We start from the raw sequence: 22343 nt of genomic DNA on the forward strand, positions 1-22343 counted from the left end.
CCCCAGAGCTGCAGCCCTCAAGCATATCCAATAACTCCTGCTGGTGTGGATGTTCTTCACAAAGGTAGGACCATGGGGTGCTAACACAGATATTCCCTTGAATCTCAGGGACAGGCACAGCTCAGACCTGTAGGTGTCCTATCATCTCTCATTGTCTGTAAAAGGCAGGAGCAGTCCAGCCCTTTGGGGCCTGGGTTTATTTTATACAAGAAGATCTATTGTTGGCCTAAAGTGAAAGCACATCTTACAATGGGGTATTAGCCTCTTTTACTAACTTGAAAGAGGAATCAAATTCAGTTTCACAATCCCTCAGGCACACTGTTATGGATGTTTGCAATCCCTTCTCAATCTCCTTCCTAAGAAAAAATCCATTGTGTTAGCCTCTTGAAGGACCATATCTTCCTGACTTTGGGCTTCTCTCCTAGCCACAAATGCTCTGGGGTGCTTTATCTGATGTTTCCACATTAGAATGAGGATATGAGATACATACAGAGTTAAAGGGCTGTCCAGAACTATACAGCCAGTAGAGACCATTGCAGAGACTTAAACCTCCTATTTCTGTGATTGGTAATAAATCAGTCAGCACAATACAAGTCCAAGACCTGTGCATAAAGGTGAACTACACAAATGTGATGCATCAATTTCTGAGCCTGTCATCTAGTACAGACCATAGACACAGGAAAAACTACTAAATAGTGGGCTGGATGATCAAAATCCTGCACCATACATGGAAGAGAAAGGAAGGGGCATTTGGGCAGTAATTAATAGATCCTGGGACAATGCAGCTTTCTCATGGAGACCTTCCCATGAGAGACTGAGAGAATGAGGCTGGAGACAAGAATGGGATTGTGCAGCCATAGGAAAGGTTTTCCCAGCAGTAGGAACAGTCTGGGTATCACTGGAGGAATACAGGGCCATCTCAGAAACTGAGAGTCTGAGAGCAGGGAATCCAAGGATAGTCAGAAAGCAACCTTACCATATATGGCCCACAGGATTTTATCAGAAATTCATATTGTATCTGGCCACTTTACTAAGCCTTGTTAAGCATAGCACTCTTCCAGCCATGGTATTAAATAGTGATACAGGCTAGAGATCACACTTCCCTATGCCCAGAGACATCAGTGATCCAGAGAATTTCTCTGATGAAGGACATAACCCAGGACAGTGACAACTGATTATGTAGAAGAAAAGAAGGCAATACAGTTAATGTGAGCCTCTCCTGAACTCTGACTAGTGTGAGATCAGAAGACAACAACTAAAGCCCAAGTATACTGGAATGAGTAAGTGCCTTAACCCAGGGTAGATCAGAGATGCTCCCTGATGGGCACTGCTTTCTCATCTGAGATGAGCAGAGTGGGAGATGGCAAATGAGACCTCGAGAGCAGATCAGAGAAAGTAACCAAAGGAAGCATCTGCAGTAAGTATCTGCAACTATCTGAGGGGCTAGGGCTCTCCAAGTCTGAAGGTCAACATCACTCAAGGCTGGATACCATCATCTAGGGCAATAGGCTCCAGCAAGGGAGGAAACAAGGTCAGACCCAGGATGCCACCCTCTGCCTAGACAGATCTAAGAAACACTGAAGTTGGACTCAGGCCAACAATGTGGTACCTTTGCCCAATTTTGAAAGAAAAAGTGAAAACTGATTGGCTGTATCCTGAAAACCAGTCACTTACAAGAATAGAAACTGAAACCTTCCCTCATTGAAGTTCCCTCCCTGTGAAGCTGAGGCAGGCAGCCAGACTCAAAACTACAAACAGCCAAGCAGTGAGCAGGGGCAGCACAATAACTCTACTGTGAAGTAAAGAAAGAAAACCCAGGAAGACTGAACTCTCCTTTTTAGCTCCCGTCCTCTCCTCCTCTATTGGTTCTTCCTCAGAAGAATCCAGCTCTCCACAATTTCTGATTTCTGATTTCTGGAGCTACCTGGGACTGGATTCCAGTTTGGGAAGGTTACAGAGGCAACTGCTTCTGTATGAGGACAGCAACTTTTCCCCGGGGAGGCAGTGATACACCAGGAGAACTGCTGACATCTCCTCACAGCCACCTCTCTGCAGCAGGTAAGAGAATGTCTCCTAAGTGCAGCTTGCTAATAACTCTACTCATAGAACGACATTAAAGGTGGATCCTTCACACCAGAGCAGGAGAGCTTGGGATCAGGCTTACTGCACTTAGAGTGTGTTCTCTCTGACATCCTTCAGGGGACACAAAGTATCCTAATTTTTGGTGCTCTAAAAATATCCAACTCACCAGTGTGGAAACAGTGTGCTTCTCTCTCACCTCTGCATTCCTGGAATTGTGGGTAATCTGATGGGAACCAAATTTGGAAAAAGAGGATGGGATGTGCCACCCATGTTGTCTTAGAGTCTAAACTGAAAACTTTATTTTTCCCATGAAGTCAGATTCCCAGGATCAGAATTAGCACCAGGCAACATCTGAAAGAACCTGAAATTATGAGTTCCTTACCTGGACCACCCAGGGAATGGGAATCTGAGGATGATGTGTCTGAGTGAACCCTTTGCCTGACTCAATGCACATGTATTATCTACCTAGCTCTATTGCCTGGCACCAACTCATTCCTTTATGGGCTACCATAATGAGGTGGGAGCTTTTCAAACACCATTTTCCCAGAGCATGCTAGGTCCAGTACTATACCCAATGATCCTGGAGAGGTTTGCCACTCTTTCCTGGAAAAAAAAATCAGCACATTGTTTTTCCCTCAATTAAGTCAAAGAGGGCCATTCTGGGAATCTGTGTGCTAGGATAATGCTGGCTGCCTCTATGTGCTCCTTCTAAAGAGGAAGGATAAAAAAGCAGCACACCTCAGTGCTGTAGGCCTCTACCAGGAAGGGTTTACTAAGAAATGAAAGGCACCTCTGCACCTCTGTAGGGAGCCTCCATTGAGACATCTGCCAAGAAGGATAGTGTCAAGACAGTAATGGGCACCTATGATGCTGGCAGATACCATGAGCACCTGAGAAGGAAGGGTCAAGTCTGGGGAGCTGTGAGAATCTTCTGAGGGCCTCCCTCAACCTTCAGGACCTCTGGCATGGAGGGTAGAGACCAGATTCCAGCATGCAGGTGTGACACTAGCTGCCACCATAACTCTCTTGGACAGTGCCCTACCCAAACACAGCCCTGAACTCAAATCACTGGCCACACAGTGTTCCTGCCACCACCTCAGCTTCCAGATCACCACCATCACACTGCTGTAGTGTGCTACCTTGGCTGAAGCACAAACCTACAAGGGTTAGCCCTCACCTGTTTATATAACCATGAGAGCATTCAAGAAAACTGTCTCCACTTTAAATATCCCAGCAAGGAGAAAACTGAATCCTTTTATATTGTTGCAATAAATATTCTGTGTAGGAGATTTAATGAGCTGTTTATTAGGGTTCCCCTTTCCTGGCAGAGTCCACAAGTTGCATAGCTGTAGGACAGCTTTCTACTCTCCACCCTTTCTAGTAGGGGCACACAGTGGTGACGTTTGGAGACCTTGCAACCAGATTCGCATGCATGGCCCTCCCTGTCAAAGACATTCATGGGGAAGTGCTAGCATCAGACATGTGTGTCATTCTCTTTAGGCCTGATAGGTTCACTGGTAGTTGTGCAAGTACCTGCCTTTTCCTGATAGAGGTGTCCTTTGCTCCTGATAGAGGTGCTCAGCAGAGGCTCCTTAGGCACTGACTCCATGAAATTGTCCTGCATTGTGCTCCATTCCCTATCTTTGCAGAAGCTAGGATGGTGAGGATGGGTGGTTCACAAGCTTTCAGTTCACAACTTACTTCGTTAACTCCACTTCAAAGATGTCAGATTTGCCTCTTCCTCTTTCTCCCTATGTTTTCCTGCCCTTCAGCCATTCGCTATTGGTTCAGATGCTCATTCCTGGTTAATGACTTCTTTCTTGTATTATATTCCAGTAACCAAACCATACCCTCTGCCAGTCAGTTCTTTGATCAGCTGCTCTTTCATTTCTTTGTTCCAACCTGTGGAGGAATTGAGATCTGCAGTCCGCCTTATCTCTGAAATCTCCCTCCAATCCCCAAAAGGCAGCTCTTCCATATGTCTGTATATGGGTGTTTGTACTTGCGTGTATCTGTGCAAGGGTTTCATATGTGTGTGTGCATAGGTGTGTAGAGAGAGTAGAGTCGACTTGATTGTCTGCATCCTGGAGTATGCTGAATTCCATACAGAAATAGAAATTAAAATTATAAGTCCTACACATGATCCTCCCCTATTTTGTTGAGGACAGTGACTCTCTGTTCACATGAGGAACAGGCAGTAACAAGGCCAGAGACAAACGAGGTGCTGAGTATGGATGGAGAAAAATACAGGTTTGGCACATGCACTGCATAGTGAGGAGATGACCAAAATAGGCACCTGCCAGCCAACTCCATCTTCCCTTGCTCCTTTCCCAAAAGCCCCAAGTGACACTTGTTGGAAATTTATGTACCAAGTAAATACAGATGCCCAGTTAAATAAGAACATTGAGAATTAGAGTAAAAGATATCAGGAGGGACATAACTGAAGATTTGCTAGTTGGAAAACTGAAACAAGTAAGTCACAGCAGTTTACAGATGTGTAAGAGACAAATACCAGAAAATCAAAAATATTAACCATAAAATAAAAACTGTTACTAAAATGTCACTAGAGGCTGGCCCTCATTGACTTCCTTACTGTTTTTTCCAGACACATTCCTGTAGAACAAAACCATTTCCCCATTGATTATATTCTGAGCTACCTATACAGCCACCCACTTCAGTTTCTTGCCATCCCATTTCCTGATTATTCCATTGAGAGAAATTAGAATCATAGATGGAAAAAACTATGGCTCAGAAATTTGCATGTAAACTGTGATTGATAGAATTTTATTACCTTTCTCTTCCCTATGAATTAAAATAATGGAAAAACTCAGAGGTAGAGTTTCATAAAATATAATTTAGTAGAAGTTAGTGTTTAGAATTCAGGGCAAGTTACAAAAGCTTATGCCCAATATTACCCTAATCATTTAAATAAAATGAAGGAATGAATAAGAGAAACTTTTCTCATTAATGAAAGAAATGCCCCCAGAGCCCACGGTGATTATCCTTCTGAGGTGTAGGTTTGCCAGAACCTGGGTCCTGCCACCAGCAGTTTCCCAGGTAATTGGAGAGATCAAGCATTAGGAGAACAGGTGCTATTAGGAGAAACAAGAGAGACCATATGTTGAGATTTGTAGAAGGCTTAGTGGGCTCCATGGATATCAGGAGTAATGAGGTCTCAGAGTTTGGAGATGGAAGAGAGACAGTATAAGGCATCAAGGAGGATGGTCAGGATTAGGGTCTGGTGGTGGGGAGGTGATAGTGAAGCACAGGATGTGGCACATGAGAGTGAAAGTGGTCAGCTGGTACAGGCATCTGCTGAAGTTGGTTCCTGTGGAGATGCCCTCAGGGCAGCTGGACACACCTATTAACAGGGAGGAGGCCAATCTTAGTGTGCAAGTGATGCAAGGAACACTGGTGAGTTGGAATGGGGACATTCAAGCAGAGATGTGGAGGGAGCTCTTAATATCCATGAAAATCAGGGATCATAGAGGCTGACCTCTGACAAGTACTTCCCAAATCCTGTGAAGCATGCCTTCTTGGAGTGTAAAGGCCACGGTGACCATTTCTTCTCTCCTGAGCACCCCTGCAGGTTTTAGCCCTCCATCACCTCCAGGATGACATGATCTTCTGAGTAAGTATGTACTGTACTTATTGGTTTAACTCATGAAAAGCAAAATAAATACAGGCTCCTCATAACTAATCAAGCAATAGGAAAGAATAGAAGAAAAGAAAAAAATTCTTTGGGGGGAAACAAGAGGGACCAGGCAGGTATGAGGTGAGATGTGTTCATCAACACAAGGAAGCCAACATGGGCCTCTGAGGATTCTAGCTCCTTCAGGTATCTCTCAGTGTGACTCTCACATACCTGAAGATAGTCAGTTCTGGTCAGTACCCATGACAATAGAGCACAAAGCAAAGATGAGAAGCCCAAATCTGCCACTGTGTGGATGACTAGTATTCATGCCTGATCTTTTCCTACTCTGCTGAGTGAAGGGAGCTTGAAGCCCTGATTAGTTATGAGAAAAAGCTGAGATGAGAGTCAGACTTTGAGTGACTTAGCTCCCAGCATTTCTTCATGGGCAAACGACCCACATTCATACCTTCTTATCACATAAGGATCTGCAGGTAATCCATAGTTCTGGTGCTATCCAAAATGTCTAATACCAGACTATCCCTGCTGGAGCTTCTAGGAAAATGGCATCTTCAAGGATAGGCCATGAGTGGTCTGAGTATCTTTTACATCTGCATTCTGTGTCCATTCATTAATCCCATCCTGCCTCCAGACAATTTTACCTGTTCCCAATCCACAAAGAGACCCTGTAGTGCCCATTCTAAATCATTCCAAGGGCGAAATCTCCACTTATTCCAGGGGGAAGATGAGTATTGAGTCTGAGGTCACTTGAGTCAGTGGCCTCCGAATGACCCAAAACCCTGAGTGTGAATGCTGGGATCACTGAGAAGCAAGGTTGTTGAACTCTCCTCTTTTACCTTCCTGTGCCTGCTCTAGGACCTGGGCCTCTTTGCTCATGTAGACAGCACACAGAGAGCAGGACACAGAAACTGCCCTGTCAGTCTCACAAGGCAGGGACTGAAATTTGCAAGAGGTTGACAGCAGCTCTCCTCAGGCCTCACAGGGAAGCTGACGTCTTAGAAGATGAATTATTTTGTTTTGAAGAGAAGAGAGTTCCCTGGCTTTTGTTCAAGGCTTCCATTAATAGCTAAGACAAGAATGTGAAAGCAACTCCAATTTCTTTCTCTTCTCCAAAACTCATTGATTTCCAGGAATGGGAAAGCAAAAGGCATGTTGGCCACTAGGGGGGCTCACACTACTTGTCATTGAACGTGAGTCAGAGAGAGAAGAGGGGGCAGAAACCATGGGAGCAGGACTGGGGCTTCCAGCGACTAGAGAGTCATTGCTCAAGTCTGGGCAGTGCAGGGCAGTGGCTGTGAGCCTGCTTTTTCTCACATTGCACAGCCCCTGGGTTCTGTCCCCTCCACAGTGAGCGTGGGACTGGCCTAACTTTACTCTCCATTTCTGCTTCTCTTCATCCAGTTTGGAGGGAGACAAGGAAGGGAATTGGAAACTTCTCTGGACTCTCTGAAAGTAACATAATTGCTTTTCCCCCAACATCCTGGCATTGCCCTTTGATAGGAGACCTCCTCCACTCTTTGGTGGAAATAACATACTTCTTCAGCCAGTGCTTCTGTGCCAAACTCGGGACTTCTATTCCTTGGTCCCCCTAATCTGTCTAATAAACCCTAGACTCCTATGCAATTAAAATCCCCCCCACTACCCCAGCTCAGTCCCTTCTCCCACTGGGATATCTGCTAAAGGGACACAAATCCGTTTCTCTCCTCTTTCATACACAAATCATCTTCATTATGAAGATGGTAGGGAGAAGTAGGCAGGAAGGGATACATTCAGGTGGCAGGTACGATCCTGCTGATGGCTGCTGTGTGGTGAATTTTGTTCACATATAGGGACCATGTGGGTTCACATAGATGTCCTTACTGGGGGATGAGAGACAGGCACAGCCCAGACCTGCAGGCCTCATTCCTCCTTCTCATTGTGTGCACATCATGGAACCACCTAGACCTTTTTGACTGAGTTCCTTTTACCTAAGAAGACCCATATCCAGCTTTTATTATTGCAATAAGATGATTGCATTTTATTTTCTGCATGAAAGGAAAAATCAATAGTAGTGACACTAGTTTCGAAATCCCTCAGCCACACAGGATTGCATAGCTTATTATTAACCTTTGCAGTCTCCGCCTCAAATTTCAGAAAACAGATTCACCTTTTTTTTCCATTTTTTTTCTGGAAATCAGAGAGTGAAAGGTACTGTGGCCTCTAGGAGCTCATGCTACTTGTTGCTGAACAGATGACTCATAGATACAGAAGTGATTGGAAACCACTAGGGCAGGACTTGGGCTTCCAGTGACCAGAGAGTCACATCACCCATATATCCCAAGGGTACAGGAGCCTTCAGTAGGCAGAAATTGTGCTAAGGCCCCTGGATCAAGATACAGTGTCAGTGCAGTGTCTGTGTGAGCCTGCTTTTTTCTGTCTGTACTCAGCCCCTGTGGTCTGATTTCCTCCACAGTGAGCACAGGACTAGCTGAGATCTCCTCTTTATTCCTGATGCTCTTCACCAAGTTTGGAGGAAGAACTTGCCAGTAGGTATTAGGGGATCAATGAAGAGAACTGGAGAGGTGCCTGGACCAGCTAGAAGCAACATTGTCCTTCTCTTCCAACTCTGCATTGCCCTTTGCTAGAATACTGTCTTCTATACCTATACAGAGTCTATACAGAGTTTTTAGATCTTCTATACTACGCTCAAGATATCCAGTCTCTAATCCCACTCAGAAATTCAATGCATCTAATAAAGAACTCCAGACTCTTAGGAAATTGGAATCTTCCCCATCCCTTCCTTGGCTCACAACCTGCTCCCACTGACACACCTACAGCAGGGACTAGAGTGAGCTCCCAGCCCTCGTTTTGGCTAGCTACAAAGTTCTGTATTATAGGCTATAGGTGCCAGAGGGGAAGGAAACTACAAAAGGCAGGAAAAGACACACTCAGGTGGGATGATTGCAGTCTTTCTGATGGTTACTGTGTGGTAAATGCTCTTCATATAAAAGGGACAAGAGATTTTCACACAGTCTTCCCATTTGTGCTCTCGGGGATAGAGATGGATTAAACTTAGAGGCCACTTAATCCTCTCCTGCCATTTTGTGAAAATTGTGGAGCAACCTGACTCTGTTTTGATTGAGTTCATCTTACTGAGGAAGACCCATGTCCAGATAAACATCTTCTTGCAGTGTGCTGCTAGTTGGCAGTTTTTTACTCAAAGGTGGAATCAAGGATGGCAAAGCCAATTTTAAAACCCCTTAGCCACATCAGTGTTCATAACTCATTATCTACATTTTCAGTCTTTCCCCAAAGCTCAGAAAACAGACTCAGTCTCCACCTTGTTACTGTCACATAAATCCAGCCCTGTGGTCCCTTGCCTGACCGTATACTTTCTTATTGATTCTACATTAGAATAAGGAGATGAAATCCACTGAGAAGTCAAAGGCCTGTCTAGGATCAGATGTCCATTCATTCCCCCACTGGGGACTCAGGCCTCTACCTTCTCATCCTTTCTGGTGACTCATTCAGTCTAGCACAAGTTCAAAACCTCAGTGTCATTTGAACCTGATGATGGGGGTATTTCAGAGCCTGGTACCTAGTGCAGATTCCAAGCAATAGGGAAACTACTAATGTGCTGGGCTGAGCATTCAGGTAGCTACACTGAGCAGGAAGGAGGATGGATGGGGCACCCAGAGGGTAGAAGACAGGGTCCTGTGGACAGTGTATCTTGGTCATGGAGGTCTTATCAATATGTGGTGCTAGAGAGGAGGCTTAGGAGTTTCAGCCATGGGAAGGACTCTCCCAACAGCAAGAATAACATGTATGAAATGTGAGCCACTCAGGAATACAGTTATCCCAGAAGCTAGAATGAACCCTGTGGATGGAACAGAAGGTTCAGGGACAGTTAGGTGGTAATCAGACCACCTTTGGTCCACAGACAATGCTCAGAGTTTCATACTTTATCTTGCTACCCTATCTTGCTCTGGTAATCATGGCATTTTCCCAGTCGTGTTAATTAGCAGCATTAATCCCCATGGTTAGACCTATTAGTGGTCAGGCCTGCCCCTCTTAAAGTAGACATTAGCCAGGAAAGTGACAATCAATTATATGGAGTGGAAGAGTGTAAGCTGGTTATAGAGAGTCTTTCCTGAACTGTGAGAAGTCAGAGGCCAAAAAGAATCACAAATTAACAGCCAGGTATTCTGGAGTGGACAAATGCCTTGACCTGTGGGATGATCAGGGGAGCTCCATTGTAGAGAGCGATTATGCCCCTGAGTTGAATGGTATGGGAGGGAGCAAATGAAGCTAGTCAGGGACAACAACCACTAGGAGGAACTTTGTGGTTAGTGCCTGCAGCTATCCAAAGGGCCTGACCACACATTGTCCAGATGTCAACATCTCAGAGGACATGGGCTCCAGGAGGTGAGAAAGAAAGTCTAGGCCCAGATTTGCCTTCATCCTGGGCTAAACTTTCATAGCCCCTGGGCAGAGCTAAGACATCCTGGACTTGGATTCAGGCTAGAATTGAATGGTTTCTACTCCTACTGGAAGGCAAAAGTGGAAACTGAATGGTTGTATCCTGAAAATCAGTTATTTACAGGAATAGAAACTGAAACCTTACCCCACCAATGTTCCCCTCCCTGTGGAGCTGAGGCAGGCAGCCAGACTGAAATCTACAAACAGCCGAGCAGTGAGCAGGGGCAGCACAATAACTCTACTGTGAAGTGAAGAGAGAAAACCCAGGAAGACTGAACTCTCCTTTCTAGCTCCTCTCCTCTCCTTCTCTATTGGTTCTTCCTCAGAAGAATTCAGCTCTCCACAAGTGACTTCTGCCTTCTGGAGCCACCTGGGACTGGATTCCAGTTTGGGAAGATTGCAGAGGCAATTGCCTCTGTCTGAGGGCAGCAACTTTTCCCCAGGGAGGAAGTGATATCCCAGGAGAACTTCTGACATCTCCTCACAGCCACCTCTCTGCAGCAGGTAAGAGAATGTCTCCTAAGTGCAGCTTGCTAATAACTCTGCTCATAGAATGACATTAAAGGTGGATCCTTTACATCAGAGCAAGAGAGTTTCAAATCAGGCTTACTACACTCAGGGTGTGTTCATAGCAGAGCCTCTCTCTGATGTCCTTTGGTGACCACACACACCCTAATATTTTTTGTGTTTCCAAAACATCTAACCTTCCAGTGCATAAGCAACATTTCTTTTCACTTACCTACAAATTTCTGGCATTGTGGGTCTCATAAAGAAATAGCATGTGTTGTGCCACCCTCACTGTCTTAAAATCTAAGCTAGACACTCTTTACTCTCCCCATGAAATTATAATCAGCCAAAGGCAATATCTAAAGGAACCTGGAATTATGACAACCTATGAACTCTTTACCTGGACCACCCAAGAAATAGGAATCTGAGGTTGGGTTTAGCATTATATGTGAGTGACCTTTTTGCCTGATTTAATTCAAATGTTTTATCTTCATGAGAAACTAGCTCTATTGCTGGACACCAATTCAATCTTTTTGGGGTACAATAATGAGGTTGGAGCTTTTCAAACACCATCTTCCCAGAGTATGCCAGGTCCAGTACTGTACCAATAATCCTAGAGAGGGTTGTCGCCCTCTTGGGGAATTAATCAGCACATTGATTTTTCCCTCAGTTTCCTGATGATTTTAAAATGAGCAACAATGCAAAAGTTTGGGCCCACATTGGGATCTATGTTCAGAAAAGTCCTTGATGCTTCAGATATGTTTCTAGTCAAGTTTGGTTCCCACATCTCTGTGAGTCCCTTTGATGAGAGCTCAAGGATAGGTAGATGAGGCATGAATCACACAGAACTCTGCATAAGGGTTTACAAATAAGTAGTTTTTTTATTCCATACTTATTAAACATCTAAATCCCATAGGAAAAAAATAATTTTTCTGGGATATTAACCTATTGTGTATATTATATATTTTTCCACTTAATTATAAAAACAGAATTTAAGGTGTTTTGAGTCCATATGAAGATCTGTGATTGAACTTAAGACAAGTCAGGGGAAGTAATTCAGGGGCTACTGCCCACTTCAGTTCTTTATGGTTTCAGCCCAGTGGTATATCTGACAAGAACATTAATCCTATCATAGACCCACAGTAGAGCAAACTTACATGGAGGCAAAATACATAGCTGCCCACAGCTGATTTGTCAAGACTAGAATTCACACAGGAGATTGTCTGGGGACTTCAGGGTAATTGAGGGCTCCTAGAAACTCTCACATCCCTCAAAAAGGTTACCCTGGTTGAAAAGGAGAAACATAGGATTTGGAAAAGGCTTGGGTTTTAAAAAAGTGGTTGTTGTAGGGACATATGAGGCAAGGCACCAAAGATAGCAGAAACAGTTTTATTTAGCTGCAGCCAGGCTCAGAGGGCACAGTTTTGCTGTAATCAATCAATCCCCTGAATCCTGAGTTCAGGTAGTTTCAGAGTTTTATACCAAGCACATAAGGGGAAGGTCTCAGAAGTTCATAGTCTGCAGAAGTTCACATAAAAGCAGCTTTTTCTTTCACTGTTTTGGGCAAGTTAACCCTTCAAGGATAGCACCTGAGAAGGGGAGAACTTCTCCCCTTCCTTTCCTCCTCCTGCCAGTTGTTACCATGGAGCCTAGTTGTAACTTATCTTAAAATTGTAGACATTTGGGGCTGGGGATGTGGCTCAAGCAGTAGCGCGCTCGCCTGGCATGCGTGCGGCCCGGGTTCGATCCTCAGCACCACAAACAAACAAAGATGTTGTGTCCTCCGAAAAAAACTAAAAAATAAATATTAAAAAAAAAATCCCTCTCTCTCTCTCTCTCTCTCTTAAAAAAAATGTAGACATCTCTGTGAATCCCCAGATGAATGCCAGAGGCCTTGTTTGCACATTTCTACAAACTACTATACTGGATATGTTTGTAAAAAACTAGTAGGGGGGTGCCCAGCACCTGGAGTTCTGGTATCTTTTCAGCCAGTGGCCAAATAAACAGGGCGACATGAAAATAGAAAGTTTATCTACATTGAACTCTTTTGCAAAGACTCTTTTGCTGACAGTCCTAAAATCAGCTATGGTGAAGATTTCTGGAGAAGCCCAGTTAAGATTTTTCTGTGGAGAAAGGGGGTGCCACTTCATGGTATCCTTAGGAAATTGAGAGTGAAAATACTTCATGTTTCCTATTTTTTAAAACCACTTCAATTATGTCTTCTTCTTCCTTTATTACTTACCTTGTGAGTAAAGCTCATAATATTTCTAATGCAGCAAATATGAATTGTAAACCTGACCGATGAAAGGTAAAAAAAAAAAAAAGAGTTTCACTTGAGGCAAGACATTACCAGAGAGCACAGAGATTTTTTTTTCTGATAAACCCTTCCAATCAGTGAGTTTCTTCCATGTGTATGTAGTTCAGAGCTCCACAGTGAGTTTCTTCCATGTGTATGTAGTTCAGAGCTCCACTTTCCTGGCTTCCAACAAGATATGTTCCTGTATTAACCAGCCCACCACAAACCACTGCCCCTTTGTACAACTGAGGATACCTTCACTCCCTGTAGGCTTTCCTCTGGCACCTCAAGTCCATCACAACTAACCTTGAGAAGGACTCCAAAACTTTCTGTGGTCACACACCTCACATGCTTGGCAGTTCCCAACTCAGACATGATGGATAAAGTTGGCCTTTTCTATCATTCCTCTTTTCTCTAAACTCTTGGCATCTCTCTAATCATTTCATTCAAAATATCCTTCTAATGGAGAAAAAGTTCCTAAAACAGGCTCTGAGAAATGGGAATGTTTTCTGGACATATCTCTTACAAGTGCAAACCAGTGAGTTTAATTAAGAGTGGGTGAAGATATGGGGTGAAAGAAAACCACATGATATCCATTTTATTCAAGTACTACTAAAAGCATATCCAGGGAGGTGTAAATGACAATTGATCACATAAGTGGAACAATGTCTCTGGCCCACTCCCTGTCAGGCTATAGTTTTGGGTTTCCTTCTGTGTGAAGTGTGCTGGCTGAGAAATACAGTGAAAATCACACAACACAGAAGCAATTTTTTAAAAATGAGAGCAGGACAACTCTACAACCTTAGGGGTTCTGATTCCACACTGGAAGGTGAGAGAGAGTGAAGAGCCCCATTTGCTTTATTTTTACATGGGGGCTTCAAATTATTTCAATGGAATGTTCTTTTGTCAAATAAGGTAGGAAGGAGGCTGTCCAAGCCCAATGGTAACACCTAAGTCCAGAGCTATAGAGCAGCCTCGCAGCCAAACAAACACTGAGGTTACCATGTGCTTTGCGTTACAAGCCACAAAATGACTCACAATTGCCAGACCAAAATCTCCTTGGCTCCAAGGCTGAATAGAGACTATTCAGACAGTTCAGGTGTGGGACCCCCCACAAATATCCTCACAGGCACAGCCTGTTCTTGCAATACAGTGATCATCAGTCCAGGGGTTAGAGATTCTGTATTGACCAGGACAGATCTCTCTATGCAGACAGAAACATAGAATCACTCTCTGGTCTAATTTTAGATTATCCATTTCTTACTTTGTAATTGAGACATATCTATAAAATACTTCTTCATCCATAATCTGAAAAAATAATATCACTTATCTAATAGGGTTTGAGATTGATTAAGACAGACATACAAAGGACAAGCACAGAGAACTCAGACACAGAACTTTAATACACCGTGGTTAAATTTGGAGGGATAAGGAAGATTCATAGTAATATCTTCCTCAAAAATTATAATAAGACCAGAGATCCTTCAGCAAGAGAGCTTAAAACCTTACTGAGAGGTACACATGGACTGTATTCTGAAACTCACACACAAACTCTGATGGGTACCATGACTGCCTCAGTGCACAGGGCAGAAAAGGGGGGCTTTAGGAATTTGTCCACATTGCACAGGGCCAAATTGGTCCTCAAACTCAGGAGCTCTCAACTCATTCCTTCCAAGAGAAGGGTGAATGCAGCCTTTGGGCATATAAACAGCATCTGAAAAAACATGAGACACAGTGTAGGGCTGCAGGCAGAACCCAAGCCAGGAAAGGATCAAGGGGAAGGAGATGTGCCCATGGAAGGTGTGGAGCACAGAAACCTACACAGTGGGACATGCAGGTGATTGAGAAACATCTCCCACAGACCATGGCCTTCTGGAGTGGAAACCTGGGCACTTCAGTATGAGGACAAGACTCCAACCATTTCATGAGACCACATAGACAGGTCTATCAAGGAGCCCCTTTTAGAAGAGAAAATCCATGTGGAGTTTTAAAACTTTTAAACTTTGAATTCATAGACAAATAAGGAAATAAATCCACCTTTATGTATGCCTATAAAGCACCAATCTAAAAACCATAAATAAATAGAAGGAAGGAAAGTAGAGGAAAGGAAATTGGGAAGGGAGAAAGAGAGAAAGGAAGAAACACTGGGGACTGAAATGGAGCACATTTTTATATTTCCTGCATGTATGATTATGTCAAAATGAGCCCACTCTTATGTATAACTCTAATGCACCAATAAAAACTTTTTTTAAAAAGGAAGAAAGAAATTATAAAGGGAAAATATCACAAAAATCACTCATAATTGTTTAATTGTAAAAGTTTATCAAGTAGGAATAATGTGTATGTTGTAACCTTGAGTAGAATGCTTTGTAATGACAAACTATCTTTGCCAATCCTGCCCCATGAAATGCTGCCAATGTAATTGCAATTATTCAGCCAAAAAGAGAAATTTACATTCATAGAAATTTAATATCAACATTATTAACAATAACAATATTATTAAATAATAATATACATACTAACTTTTAAAAAATGAGATTAATTGGAAAACTATTGAAGTTGATGAGAGAAAAATTTATATTCCTTGTGCCATTATACTTAAATTTACTGCAATTTTTAAAGAAAAAATGATTGTGTTCAGAAGAAAGAAAAAAATTATAGTGTAATTAAAATAACTAAATAAATGCTGACACATAAAAGCCCAATGAAGACTCACAGGTTCTTAGGAATGAATTACTTGGTATGGAGATCTGGCACAAGCTGACAACTGCCCTGCTGGCATTCCCATTGGTCAGTCCTGACAACCAGTCAGAGTCAGGTAAGGATGGGCTTCCAGCTGAGTGATCTGTGTGGCATTCCATTGATCATTGGAATCATTTCTGGATATATCTCTTACAAGTGCAAACCAGTGAGCTTAATTAAGAGTGGGTGAAGATATGGGGTGAAAAAAAACCACATGATATGCATTTTATTCAAGTATTACTAAAGGCATATTCAGGGAAGTGTAAATGACAATTGATCACATAAGTGGAACAATGTCTCTGGCCCATTCCCTTCCAAGCTATAAGGATCAAGTCTTCTGGTGTCCACAGTCATGACTTGGAGTTCAGTACTGGCACAAGAGCTTCAGAGAAAACTTCAAGGTCTCCCCTTGAAGATTGCTCTGAAAGAGGGCTTAGCTTGCTCTGTTTTTAATTGAAGGTATTTACTATAGGTTTGATTGTAGATCTGAAACCCTGAGGAAAGGATATTATGTCTCACAATTTCTGTGCATCCCTGAGTGTGACCATCCTAACTCCATGCAATTCTATATCTGTAGGTTACTCAACACTCATCAACATGGCAGAGGCTCCACTGTCTCCTAACACCATGTTTTCTTCTTCCCACACTTCTGTCATGTTGGACCACAAATGCAGCAGTATTTTATCTACGGATATCAGAAGGGACATTGAGAAGGCCTGGAAAGAAGGGAAGTTGCTGGAAGTAGTCTCTGTGGTCAGGAAGACTGCAGAGACAGTGTCCAGAATGCCAGTAAGTATTGCTGTGACTGGGGAGTCAGGTAATGGTATGTCATCCTTCATCAATGCACTGCGGAGGCTGAAACATGAGGATGAGGACTCAGCTCCCATTGGGGTAGTGAAGACTACCCAGACAAGAGGAAGCTATTCTTCTTCCCACTTTCCCAGTGTGGTGCTGTGGGACCTGCCTGGCATGGAGACTACTGCTCAAAGTCTGGAGAACTATCTGAATGAGATGCAATTCAGCCAATATGACCTCGTTATCATCATTGCATCTGAGCAGTTCAGCATGAATCATGTAAAGCTTGCCAAAGCCATTGAGGGGATGGGAAAGAGGTTCTATGTTGTCTGGACTAAGCTGGACAGGGATTTCAGCACAAGTGCTCTCTTAAATGAAAAGATATTGCAGAATATACAAGAGAATATCAAGGAAAATCTTCAGAATGAGGGTGTGAAGGAACCCCCCACATTCCTTGTATCCAACTTTGACCCTTCATTGCATGACTTCCCAAAGCTTAGGAACACATTGAGAATAGACATCTCCAAAATCAGGTGCCATAGTGCCCAAAAGATCATTTTCTCTATCTGTGAAAACATCATTAATGAAAGTGTGACCTCCCTGCTGAATAAAATAGACACAGGGGGTTTTCAGGATGTTCTTAGCATCCAGGATCCAAATAATCTGGGTGATTGTCTGAAATCCTACAGATTTTTCTTTGGTGTGGATGATAAATCTCTCAATCAGGTGGCACAGAGCATAGGAAAGTCAGTTGAAGAGTACACAAACATTGTGAAGTCCCAGGATGCACAGACTTACCACCAAGAGAGCTCGACATTGTCTTGGATAGGAAATATTACAGGCTTTTACTTATGTACAGGTCTTAGCTACATCCCATACTATGGTAACTCAGCTGCCAAGTACCTTAACTACATGGAGCAGAGACGCTTGCTTGAATCAGTTGCTAAGGACACCAAGACCATCCTTAGGAAAGTCCTGGAAGACTTCATCAACCTTGATGAAGTACATTAACAGGCTCCTTCTTGGGGAAAGTATGAACATCTGAAGCCCTCTTCTCATTTGTGTGCCCTTACTGTCACTCAACCCTTTCAATCCCATGGATATAAGAGGAATTTCTTTCTTCTAATTGCAGTGTTACATATATTTTGCATGTGTTCCTTGTGATGGTTAATCTTGATTTTCCTCTTGGTTGGATTAAGAGAAGCCTAGAAAATCAGTAAATCACAATTCTGGGTATGTCTGTGAGGGTATTTCCAGAAATAATTGGTGTGAGGGACAGAAAACTGAGTAAGATGCACACTGAATGTGGATGGCAATGTCCAATAGATTAGAGTCCAAATGGAGCAAAAGCCAAAGGTAGAGCATATGCAAGCTTCAGTCTTCTTCAACAAGTGCACCTTTGCTGCTTTCATCACCTGGGAATGTTAGACTCCAGGTTCTTTGGTTTTTTTCAATATGAACTCATACCAAAAACTCTCCAGGGAGTCTCTAGGCAGTGAGCCTTGGACTGGGGCTGCATCTTTGGTCCCTTTTGTTCTGAGTCTTCCAGGTTCTTGGACAGAACATCTACTGGTTTCTCTGGCTATCCAGCATACAGATGGCCATTGAGGGACTATTCAGCCTCTGATCTTACACATAAAACATGATAAGATAATCTAATAAATCCCCCTTTATATTATATATACATATGTATTTTGTGTGTGTATGTGTGTGTGTGCACATACACATCCAATTGATTCTGTTCCTCTAGAGAAACCTAATTAATACATTCCCCCTTCACACCTAAAGTTAATATTATTTCTGTTTGAGACCTCTTTGTCTTTCTATTTTCCTTTCTTCTTACCTGTTATTCCGTGGCATAGAGAAAAGAGCTTCCCTTCAGAAATGATTAAGCATGTGTTTTTAGACATTCTCTGAAAAGCATTTCTGGTAGAGCTAGGATTCCAAGGCTAATCTGGCTGCCTATAAAGCCCTGTTCTTCATCACCATCTCCTCAGAAGATGCCCAAACCTTCTATGTATGAAAAGGATATGGGAGGGGCTGGGGTTGTGGCTCAGCAGTAGGGTACTCACCTAGCATGTGTGAGGCCCTGGGGTCGATCCCGAACACAACATAAAAATAAATTAATAAAAAATAGGTATAAAAAGGATATGGGAGATTAATTCAAGTATCATTGTAAGTGGGATTCACAAGCCATTGAATGAAAAGGCAACCTGACAATTCTAAGTATGACTGTCCCATCAAAGTTGGATCTAGTTATAGCTCCCTCTCATTCTCATGTCAGACCTGGATTTTTGTTGGTCCTGAGTGCACAACACACCTCCATTCAGACACTCCCTCTGCTCCAGACACAAACTGACTCCTATCACTTTTCCCCAGAGCTTTTCCCTTTCTTTTCTCACTCAGTTCATCTGTTTTACTATTTATCAATAGTGTTAGATGTTCTCCTAGGATCCTCCTTTCCCCTCATTTCCAGATTTCACTGATGACCAAGTGCTGTCAATTCAATCTCTTTAACATATTTCAGTTCCTTGCCCTAAGTTAGAATTCCTAAGTTAGACACCATTCAAATAAATTACTAATAAAGATTTAGGTTTACTTTATATGTTAGTTATAAGAATAGAAAAGACTAAGAATTTTCAGCCACAGAAGAGTTGACATGATAATGAGAAAAATTCTACCTTAAGTTCAAATATTCTCCTAAGTTTTCTTTTGTGAATATGATTCTGCTCCTGGTAAAAGTTTACAAAGGAAGCACAGGAAGGTTTTTTTTTGTCATTTTTATACTGCTTGGAAAGAAATTTCTCAAGTTATCACACATCATCTCCATCTTCCCTTTCTACTTTCTACTCAATTGTACCCAGAATAACTTCCTGCTTCCAAGCTCACATTTCTCCTTTCTGCCTCTGGTTCTTGCCTGTCCATCCCCAATTCCATCTGTCATCTCTCACCATGCCTGGTTTCATACCATTATTTCCAATAATAGCAAACTGACTATATCATCCAATTACATCTGACTGTTTTAAGCTTCTAAATCCTTGCCTTGAATACTTTCAAACTCATGCTTTGCACCCAGAACAATTCCTAGCCATAAGACAAGCTCTGGAAAACTATTTCTCAGATACTCCCATCCTGCCTGGAATACAGAAGATGGCACACAAACTAAATAGCACCACCTTTACCCCTTATTAAGTGATTAAATTAATAACATTCAGAAACATACTTCAGATAATGTGAATGTTTATTAGGGTTGCATTGTAGAGTTACTTTGGTTAATAGTGTGAGGGAAGGCTGAGGGTATAACTAAATGGTAGAGCACTTGCCTAGCAGCAGGATGCCATGGCTTTGATATCCAGAACCAAAAAAAAAAGATAATTAACTAATTAATTTAATATCAAAAGAGAGGGAAATTATATTAGTTAATATAAACATCAAACTGAATCATTGTCACTAACATAAATAGTTTAAGAGTTCCTACGTTAGACACCATCTAAATAAGTTAATAATAATGATCTAGGTTTATTTTATATGTTAGTCATAAGAATAGAATGGACTAAGAATTTTTAGCCAAAGCAGAGTTGAAGCTGATAATCAGAAAAAATCTACTTTAAGTTTAAATATCCACCTTATCTTTCTCTTGTGAATGGAATTCTGCTCCTGGTAAAATGTGGGGACAAGTGCATGGAGTACTTCATATATGGTATATATTGAGGGCATCTGAGTGGCAGGCCACTCCCCTCTGGCTAGGCGCATGAGAGGCAGACCACTTACCCCCATGGGCACAGCCCTGGGTGTAAGGCCATGTATTTCAGTCCTAGCGCTTGCTCCATGGCCCGCTCCTAGATTGGTTACAGCAAGGACAGTTAGCAGAAATTGCATTGGTGACTGCCTGTAATTTGCTTAGCTACTGCCTGAGTATATATCGTGGTAACTATGCAATAAAATCAAACCTGCTTCCTGCTTGGTCTCTGGAGGTCTTGATTAGCGACTCTGCAGCCACATTCTCCTCCACCTTGTTCTGTGGTACTCCTTGCTGGATGAGAGAAAGCCCATGCAGCTGGTGCCTTGGCAGGGATCTGAGGTAAGCCTATAAGACAGGGTGTGGCCCCTCACAGAGCGTTGAGGAAAGTGCTGCACACTTTCTTAGATACCAGAGGTTTAACCCTGAATAAGAAAGAAGCCCAGGGCTGGGGATGTGGCTCAAGCAGTAGCGTGCTCGCCTGGTATGCGTGGCCCGGGTTCAATCCTATGCACCATACACAAACAAAGATGTGTCTGCTGAAAACTAAAAAGTAAATATTAAAATTCTCTCTCTTAAAAAAAATAAAATAAAAAAGCCCGGAAGTTCTGGGATGTTGTGATTGATACCAGTCCATGGATAAATGCTGCTGTTTTTGATCCTAGGATATGGGACAAGATAATGGCAAGTGTGTGAAAAGCTGAAATGAGACAGGGGTGTACTTTACCACTACATTTTTTTTTCTATTGTGACAGCCATTCAGCAAAGTTTAAGAGACCCTCCAACAGATCCTTTGTCTGTTGCAACAGATCCCATATAATGATGGCCCTGAGGGAAGAAGAGGATATGAAAGACAGGCTAGGGGAAAAAAATGTGGTGATGTGAATCTACTTCAAAGCAAGAAACCACAACAGATACAGGAGGGAGAGAGGCAGGAAACAGTACTGCTGGCCTTCATGGTGCAGGAAGATGTGACCACAAATAGTGCAAGTGCACCTTCTACTGACAAGCAAAAATTGTATCCTTCCCTGAGTCAATGGTAATTGCCTACTTATGAGGCAACACCAAAGCTAGCAAGGGACTATGACAGCTTAGAAATGGCCAGGCTGCCAGATAGGCCCAAGCCATAGTCTCCCAGAACCCATTCCAGGAGGCCAGAGATCCTTTTGAAGATCTATGTAAGAGAAAAAGTGGGGTAAGGGAATACAAGCCTTCACAGTCAACACAGACCCCACACCACAGTGCCCTGTCACTTGTTATTCACATGCATTGAGTACCCTGAAAGGGTTAAAGAAGGCAGTAAAAGAGGATTCACCCAGGGGGACATTTGCAGAGCAAATGCTTGAATTACTTAGTCTCAAACTTACTTGCCCTCAAGACTAGAAAGAACTAGCCAGAGCCACTCTTCAGCCTGCAACATTTTTGAAGTTTAAGGCATTCTTCCATGAAAAATGTGAACTGCAGGGGGAATCATCACCACAACACAAATGTTAACCTCCCAGCTGAATGCTTGCAGAGAGAGGAAATCTACTGTTCCCTTGCAGTACAGGCTACAGGCCCACCAAATTATTTTGATCAGGTGCAACTCTGGGCTCTAAGAGCCTGGAGGAAGTTACAAGCTTGGGGAGGTTTAGTTTCTATACAAGACTTAAGGAAGAAAGACACTGAGGACATGCCACAGTTTATTGACAGAATAAACAAGGTGGTAGAAGGGAAGGTGTCTCATGAAGAAGCTAAATTTAAAAAAAAAAAAAAGCATAAAGCAGGAGTGGCACCAGTACACAATGGCACACTATGTGACTGAATTTTGGCCACCTTGGATACAGGGACACAAGCAGTTTAAGCCTCTCTGCTGGCCTCAATCATGGCAGTTGCATAAAAGCAGAACTAAGGAGGCTTGCAGGCAGCTAGTCAGAGACTGCAAAAAATGGGCACCTTTTCTCCCCATTGACCTTTTACAATCTGCTGGAGAGAATCCCCAGAGTTAAAATCTAATGCTTTATGGCAAATGAATGTATTATTATGCTCCTTTTGGAAATTTAACTTATATTCATGTGATTATTGATATCTAC

The 22343-nt window shown here is 42.7% G+C and overlaps 1 pseudogene across 5 annotated transcripts; it reads left to right on the top strand.

Moving 5' to 3' along the window:
* The first annotated feature begins 1766 nt into the window (after window positions 1–1766).
* LOC113176236 (immunity-related GTPase family M protein pseudogene) lies at window positions 1767–20632 on the top strand (annotated as a pseudogene). 5 transcript variants are annotated; one of them, XR_013343470.1, is made up of 3 exons: window positions 1767–2058; window positions 10519–10696; window positions 16315–20632. The product of XR_013343470.1 is annotated as an immunity-related GTPase family M protein pseudogene, transcript variant X3 (transcript). The 5 variants fall into 5 exon arrangements; XR_013343471.1 differs by having other exon boundaries at window positions 10522–10696; XR_013343469.1 differs by having other exon boundaries at window positions 1931–1950; window positions 10421–10696.
* Window positions 20633–22343: the final 1711 nt, after the last annotated feature.

The sequence above is a fragment of the Urocitellus parryii genome, chromosome 1, assembly GCF_045843805.1.
Source record: "Urocitellus parryii isolate mUroPar1 chromosome 1, mUroPar1.hap1, whole genome shotgun sequence".
Taxonomy (NCBI): Eukaryota; Metazoa; Chordata; class Mammalia; order Rodentia; family Sciuridae; genus Urocitellus; species Urocitellus parryii.